The following is a 6,446-nucleotide window of genomic DNA, read 5'->3' on the forward strand; positions in this document are numbered from 1 at the left end:
CTGGCCCAATAATAAGGTGACGCAGCACCTATAATAGCCTCTGGACGAAATTTTTGAAGTGGCATCTTGTATATTTCGTGCAAGCCTTCTTGCACTCATTACGGTGGCTTCATAGTCCTGAAATCATCACTTGAAACTCCGTTCTCGTTCTACTTACGCATGCCATCATCTCCGTGCTTGTTCTTGCTCCAATGTTCATCCTTCTCCAAGCTAGGCCCTTCATTTGTAAGCAAAACAAATGTATCCAATTTATACAGCATCATATTCTCATGAACATTAGAATCATTACCAATAAACGAAAGTACCTAGTAGGCGTGCGCGAGCTCTAGTAATAGGTCTAGTATGTATTGCAACAAGGGTTGTGGGTGTAACAATGGTACTGATGTCCTCATCACCCTGAGCCTTCCAACTGCCTGGATCCATCAAAATGAATAGTCCAATATGATTATCCGGCTTATCCTCAGGCATCTGCAACTATGTACAGTCATTGATGAAATCAACAAGGGCGTGAGACTTAATGGTTGTTTGAGGCACATATTTCAAACCATGGGGTCCAAGTTCAATGGCCCACTTAGCCACCTGGCCTGTAGCTTCTTTGTTTTGAATAATATCCCCAAGAGGAGTAGAACTAACCATAGTAATGGGATGACCAAAGAAATAATGCTTCAACTTGCGACTAGCCATGAGTACTCCATAGACTAGCTTCTGCCAATGTGGGTATCTCTGCTTAGACTCAATTAATACCTCACTGACATAGTAGACCGGTCTTCGAACCGGATATTCCTTGCCTGACTCCTTCCTCTCCACAACAACGGCCACACTAACGACTCTGCTGTTAGCAGCCGCATATAAAAGCAAGGGCTCCTTGTCAATAGGAGAGAATCGGTGGCTCAGCCAGCTGTTTCTTAAGCACCTCGAACGCCTCATTGGCAGCATCACTCCAGACAAAATGATATATCTTCTTCATCATTTGATATAGACGTATAGCCTTTTCCCCCAGGCGGCTTTTAAACCAACTTAGGGTCGCTGCGACCTGCCAGACGTTGAACATCATTAACACACGCCGGCTTAGCCAAGGAAGTGATAGCCTTGATCTTCTCCGGGTTAGCTTCAATACCTCTCTCACTGACCAGAAAACTAAGAGCTTGCCCGCTGGCATGCCAAAAACACATTTATCCGGGTTAAGCATCATCTTGTAGACCTTGATATTGTCAAAGGTCTCCTCCAGATCATCTATCAAGGTCTCCTTCTTCCTGGATTTCACAGTGATATCATCCACATAAGCATGAACATTGCATCCAATCTGGTTGCAGAAACAATTCTGAACACAACGCTGATAAGTCGCCTGGGCACTCTTGAGCCCAAAAGGCATAGACACGTAGCAGAAGGCTCCAAAAGGAGTGATGAAGGATGTCTTACCCTGGTCCTTAACTATCATCTTGATCTGATTATAACTAGAATAAGCATCTAGAAAACTCAAACGCTCACAACCTGCCGTAGCATCGATGATCTGATCAATATGAGCGAGAGCAAAAGGATCAGTCGGGCAAGCCTTGTTAAGGTCCGTGTAATCCACGCACATATGCCAACTGTTGTTCTTTTTAGGCACCAACACTGGGTTAGCCAACCATTCAGGATGAAAAACTTCAGCAATAAACCTAGCCGCCAAGAGTCGGGCCACTTCTTCACCAATGGCATTGCGCCTTTCTTCACTAAAATGACGAAGGAATTGTTTGGCCAGTTTAAACTTCGGATCAATATTAAGAGTGTGCTCAGTGAGTTCCTTCGATACACCTGGAATGTCAGAAGGCTTTTATGAAAAGATGTCTCGGTTCTCACGGATGAACTCGATGAGCGCGCTGAGCGCGCTTTCCTATTTTGGATCCATGTTAGCACTGATGATGAACTGCTTGGAGGAGTCGCCAGGGATGAAGTCAACCGATTTAGTGTCATCCGCCGACTTAAACTTCAACATCGGGTCCTGCTCTGTGGTTGGCTTCTTCAAGGGGTTATATCCATTAGGTCATCATTATCTTTACAAAACTTTAGCTCCACCGTTGCACAAGCCGACTCAGCATAGGCAGGATTGCCCTCTTCGCACTCCAAAGCTATCTTTCTGTTTCCATGCATCATGATGGTACCCTTATAACCCGGCATCTTAAGCTGCAGATAAACATAACAAGGTCATGCCATAAATTTAGCATAAGCCGACTGCTACCTCTTGAGCTTGCGTTGGTTTTCCCTAGAATAGGAAAGGGTGATGCAGCAAAGTAGCGTAAGTATTTCCCTCAGTTTTGAGAACCAAGGTATCAGTCTAGTAGGAGACAACGCACAAGTCACTGAATACCTGCACAAACATTTAACAACTTGCACCCAACGTGATAAAGGGGTTGTCAATCCCTTCACAGTCACTTGCAAAAGTGAGATATGATAGAGATAGATAAACGGTAAAGTAAATATTTTTGGTATTTTTGGTTTATAGACCAGAAAGTAAAAAGATTGCAAAATAGTAGATAGGAAACTAGCAAGATGTAAACGAGATTAAATAATATGGAAAAGAGACCCGGGGGCCATAGGTTTCACTAGTGGCTTCTCTCATGATAGCAAATATTATGGTGGGTGAACAAATTACTGCCGAGCAATTGATAGAAAAACGCATAGTTATGATGATATCTAAGGCAATGATCGTGAACATAGGCATCACGTCCATGTTAAGTAGACCAACTCCTGCCTACATCTACTACTATTACTCCACACATCGACCACTATCCATCATGCATCTAGAGTATTAAGTTCATAAAGAACGGAGTAACGCATTTGATACGTCCATTTTGCATCATGCTTTTATATCGATATTTATTGCATTATGGGATGTAATTACACGTTATGTCACAATACTTATGGTTATTCTCTCTTATTTTACAAGGTTTATCATGAAGAGGGAGAATGCTAGCAGCTGGGTTTCTGGCTGGAAAAGGAGCAAATATTGGAAACCTATTCTGCATAGCTCCGAAAGTCCTGAAACTCCACGAAAGTCATTTTCGGAATTAATAAGAATTATTGAGCAAAGAAAATACCAGAGGGGCCCACACCCTGGCCAGGAGGGTGGGGGTGCGCCCCCCCCTTACTGGGCGTGCCCCCTGTCTCCTGGGCCCCCTGTTGGCCCTCCGGTGCCCATCTTCTGCTATATGAAGCCTCTTACCCTGGAAAAAATCATAAGCAAGCTTACGGGACGAAACACCGCCGCCACGAGGCAGAACCAATCTAGGGCTCTGGCGGAGCTGTTCTAGCGGGGAAACTTCCCCCCGGGAGGGGGAAATCATCACCAACGATCCTCTCATCGAGAGGGGGTCAATATCCATCAAACATGTTCACCAGCACCATCTCCTCTCAAAACCCTAGTTCATCTCTTGTATCCAATCTTGTATCCAAAACCACAAATTGGTACCTGTGGGTTGCTAGTAGTGTTGATTACTCCTTGTAGTTGATGCTAATTGGTTTACTTGGTGGAAGATCATATGTTTAGATCCTTAATGCATATTAATACTCCTCTGATCATGAACATGAATATGCTTTGTGAGTAGTTATGTTTGTTCTTGAGAACATGGGTGAAGTCTTGCTATTAGTAGTCATGTGAATTTGGTATTCGTTCGATATTTTGATGAGATGTATGTTGTCTCTCCTCTAATGGTGTTATGTGAACGCTGACTACATGACACTTCAACATTATTTGGGCCTAGAGGAAGGCATTGGGAAGTAATATGTAGATGATGGGTTTCTAGAGTGACAGAAGCTTAAACCCTAGTTTATGCGTTGCTTCATAAGGGGCTGATTTGGATCCACTAGTTTCATGCTATGGTTAGGTTTACCTTAATACTTCTTTTGTAGTTGCGGATGCTTGCAATAGGGATTAATCATAAGTGGGATGCTTGTTCAAGAAAGGGTAGTACCCAAGCACCGGTCCACCCACATATCAAATTATCAAAGTACCGAACGCGGATCATATGAGCGTGATGAAAACTAGCTTGACGATAATTCCCATGTGTCCTCGGGAGCTCTTTTCTAATTATAAGAAATTATCCAGGCTTATCCTTTGCTACAAAAAGGATTGGGCCACCTTACTACGCTTTATTTACTTTCATTGCTTGTTACCCATTACAAATTATCTTATCACAAAACTATCTATTACCTACAATTTCAGTGCTTGCAGAGAATACCTTACTGAAAACCGCTTGTCATTTCCTTCTACTCCTCTTTGGGTTTGACACTCTTACTTATCGAAAGGACTGCGATAGATCCCCTATACTTGTGGGTCATCAAGACTATTTTCTGGCACCGTTGCCGGAGAGTGAAGCACCTTTGGTGAGTGGAACTTGGTAAGGAAACATTTATATAGTGTGCTGAAATTTTCTGTCACTTGTTACTATGGAAACTAATCCTTTGAGGGACTTGTTCGGGGTATCTTCGCCCCGACCATTAGAGCAAAGAGTTGCTCCTCAACCTACTGAACCTACTGAAAATGTTTACTTTGAGATTCCTTCGGGTATGATAGAGAAACTGCTAGCTAATCCCTTTGCAGGAGATGGAACATTGCATCCTGATTTACACCTTATCTTTGTGGATGAAGTTTGTGGATTATTTAAGCTTGCAGGTATTTCCGATGATGTTGTTAAGAGGAAGGTCTTCCCTTTATATTTGAAGGGAGATGCATTGACATGATATCGACTATGTGATGATACGGGATCTTGGAATTATAAATGATTGAAGTTGGAATTTCACCAGAAGTTCTATCCTATGCATCTTGTCCATCATGATCGTAACTACATATATAATTTGTGGCTTTGCGAAGGATAGAGTATCACTCAAGCTTGGGGGAGGCTTAAGTTAATGTTATATTCATGCCCCAATCATGAGCTCTCAAGAGAAATGATTATTCAAAAAAATTATGCTCGGCTTTCTCTCAATGATCGCACCATGCTTGATACTTCCTGTGCTGGTTCTTATATGCTGAAGACTACTGAATTCAAGTGGGATTTATTGGAAAGAATTAAATGCAACTCTGAAGATTGGGGTTTCGACAATGGTAAGGAGTCAGGTATGACACCTAAGTTTGATTGTGTTAAATCTTTTATGGATACCGATGCTTTTCATGGATTTAGCGCTAAATATGGACTTGACTCTAAGATAGTAGCTGCTTTTTGTGAATCTTTTGCTACTCACATTGATCTCCCTAAGGAGAAGTGGTTTAAAATATAATCCTCCCACTAAAGTAAAGGTAGTTGCACCTATTACAGTTGAAGAAAAGACTATCACTTATAATGATCCTATTGTCCCTACTACTTATGTGGAGAAACTACCTTTTCCTGTTAGAATAAAGGATCATACTAAAGATTCAACTGTTGTTCGTAAGAGTAATACTAGAACATATACACCTCCTGAGCAAATTAAAGTTAAACCTAGTATTGCTATGGTTAAAGATCTCTTGGATGATAATTTAGATGGGCATGTTATTTATTTCTATGGTGAAACTGTTAATATTGCTAGACCAGATGCTAAGATACATAGACCTGTTGTAGGCATGCCTGTTATTTCTATTAAAATAGGAGATCATTGTTATCATGGCTTATGTGATGTGGGTGCCAGTGCCAGTGCAATACCTATTTCCCTATATAAAGAAATTATGCATGATATCGCACCCGCTGTGTTAGAAGATATTAATGTTACTATTAAGCTTGCCAATAGAGATACTATCACACCATTTGGGATTGTTAGAGATGTCGAAGTCTTGTGTGGGAAAGTTAAATATCCTGCTGATTTTCTTGTTCTTGGTTCCCAACAAGATGACTTTTGTCCCATTATATTTGGTAGACCCTTCTTGAATACTGTTAACACTAAGATTGATTGCAAAAAGGATGTTGTTACAATTGGCTTAGGGGATATGTCTCATGAGTTTAATTTTGCTAAGTTTAGTAGACAACCCTATGATAAATAATTGCCTAGTAAGGATGAAATTATTGGTCTTGCTTCTATTGTCGTGCCTCCTACTGATCCATTAGAACAATATTTGCTAGACCATGAAAACGATATGTTTATGAATGAAAGAAGGGAAATAGATGAAGTACAACAGGGTCCTATTCTGAAACACAACTTACCTGTTGAAATCCTAGGGGATCCCCCTCCACCCAAGGGTGATCCCGTGTTTGAGCTCAAACCATCACCTGATAATCGTAAATATGCCTATCTTGATGAAAAGAAGATATATCATGTTATTATTAGTGCTAACCTTTCAGAGCAAGAAGAGGAAAGATTATTGAGAACTCTGAAGAAGCACCGTGTTGCTATTGGATATACTCTGGATGATCTTAAGGGCATTAGTACCACTCTATGCCAACACAAAATAAAAGTGGAGAAAGATGCCAAACCAGTTAGAGATCCTCAACGACGGT

The sequence above is a fragment of the Triticum aestivum genome, chromosome 1B (assembly GCF_018294505.1).
Source record: "Triticum aestivum cultivar Chinese Spring chromosome 1B, IWGSC CS RefSeq v2.1, whole genome shotgun sequence".
Taxonomy (NCBI): domain Eukaryota; kingdom Viridiplantae; phylum Streptophyta; class Magnoliopsida; order Poales; family Poaceae; genus Triticum; species Triticum aestivum.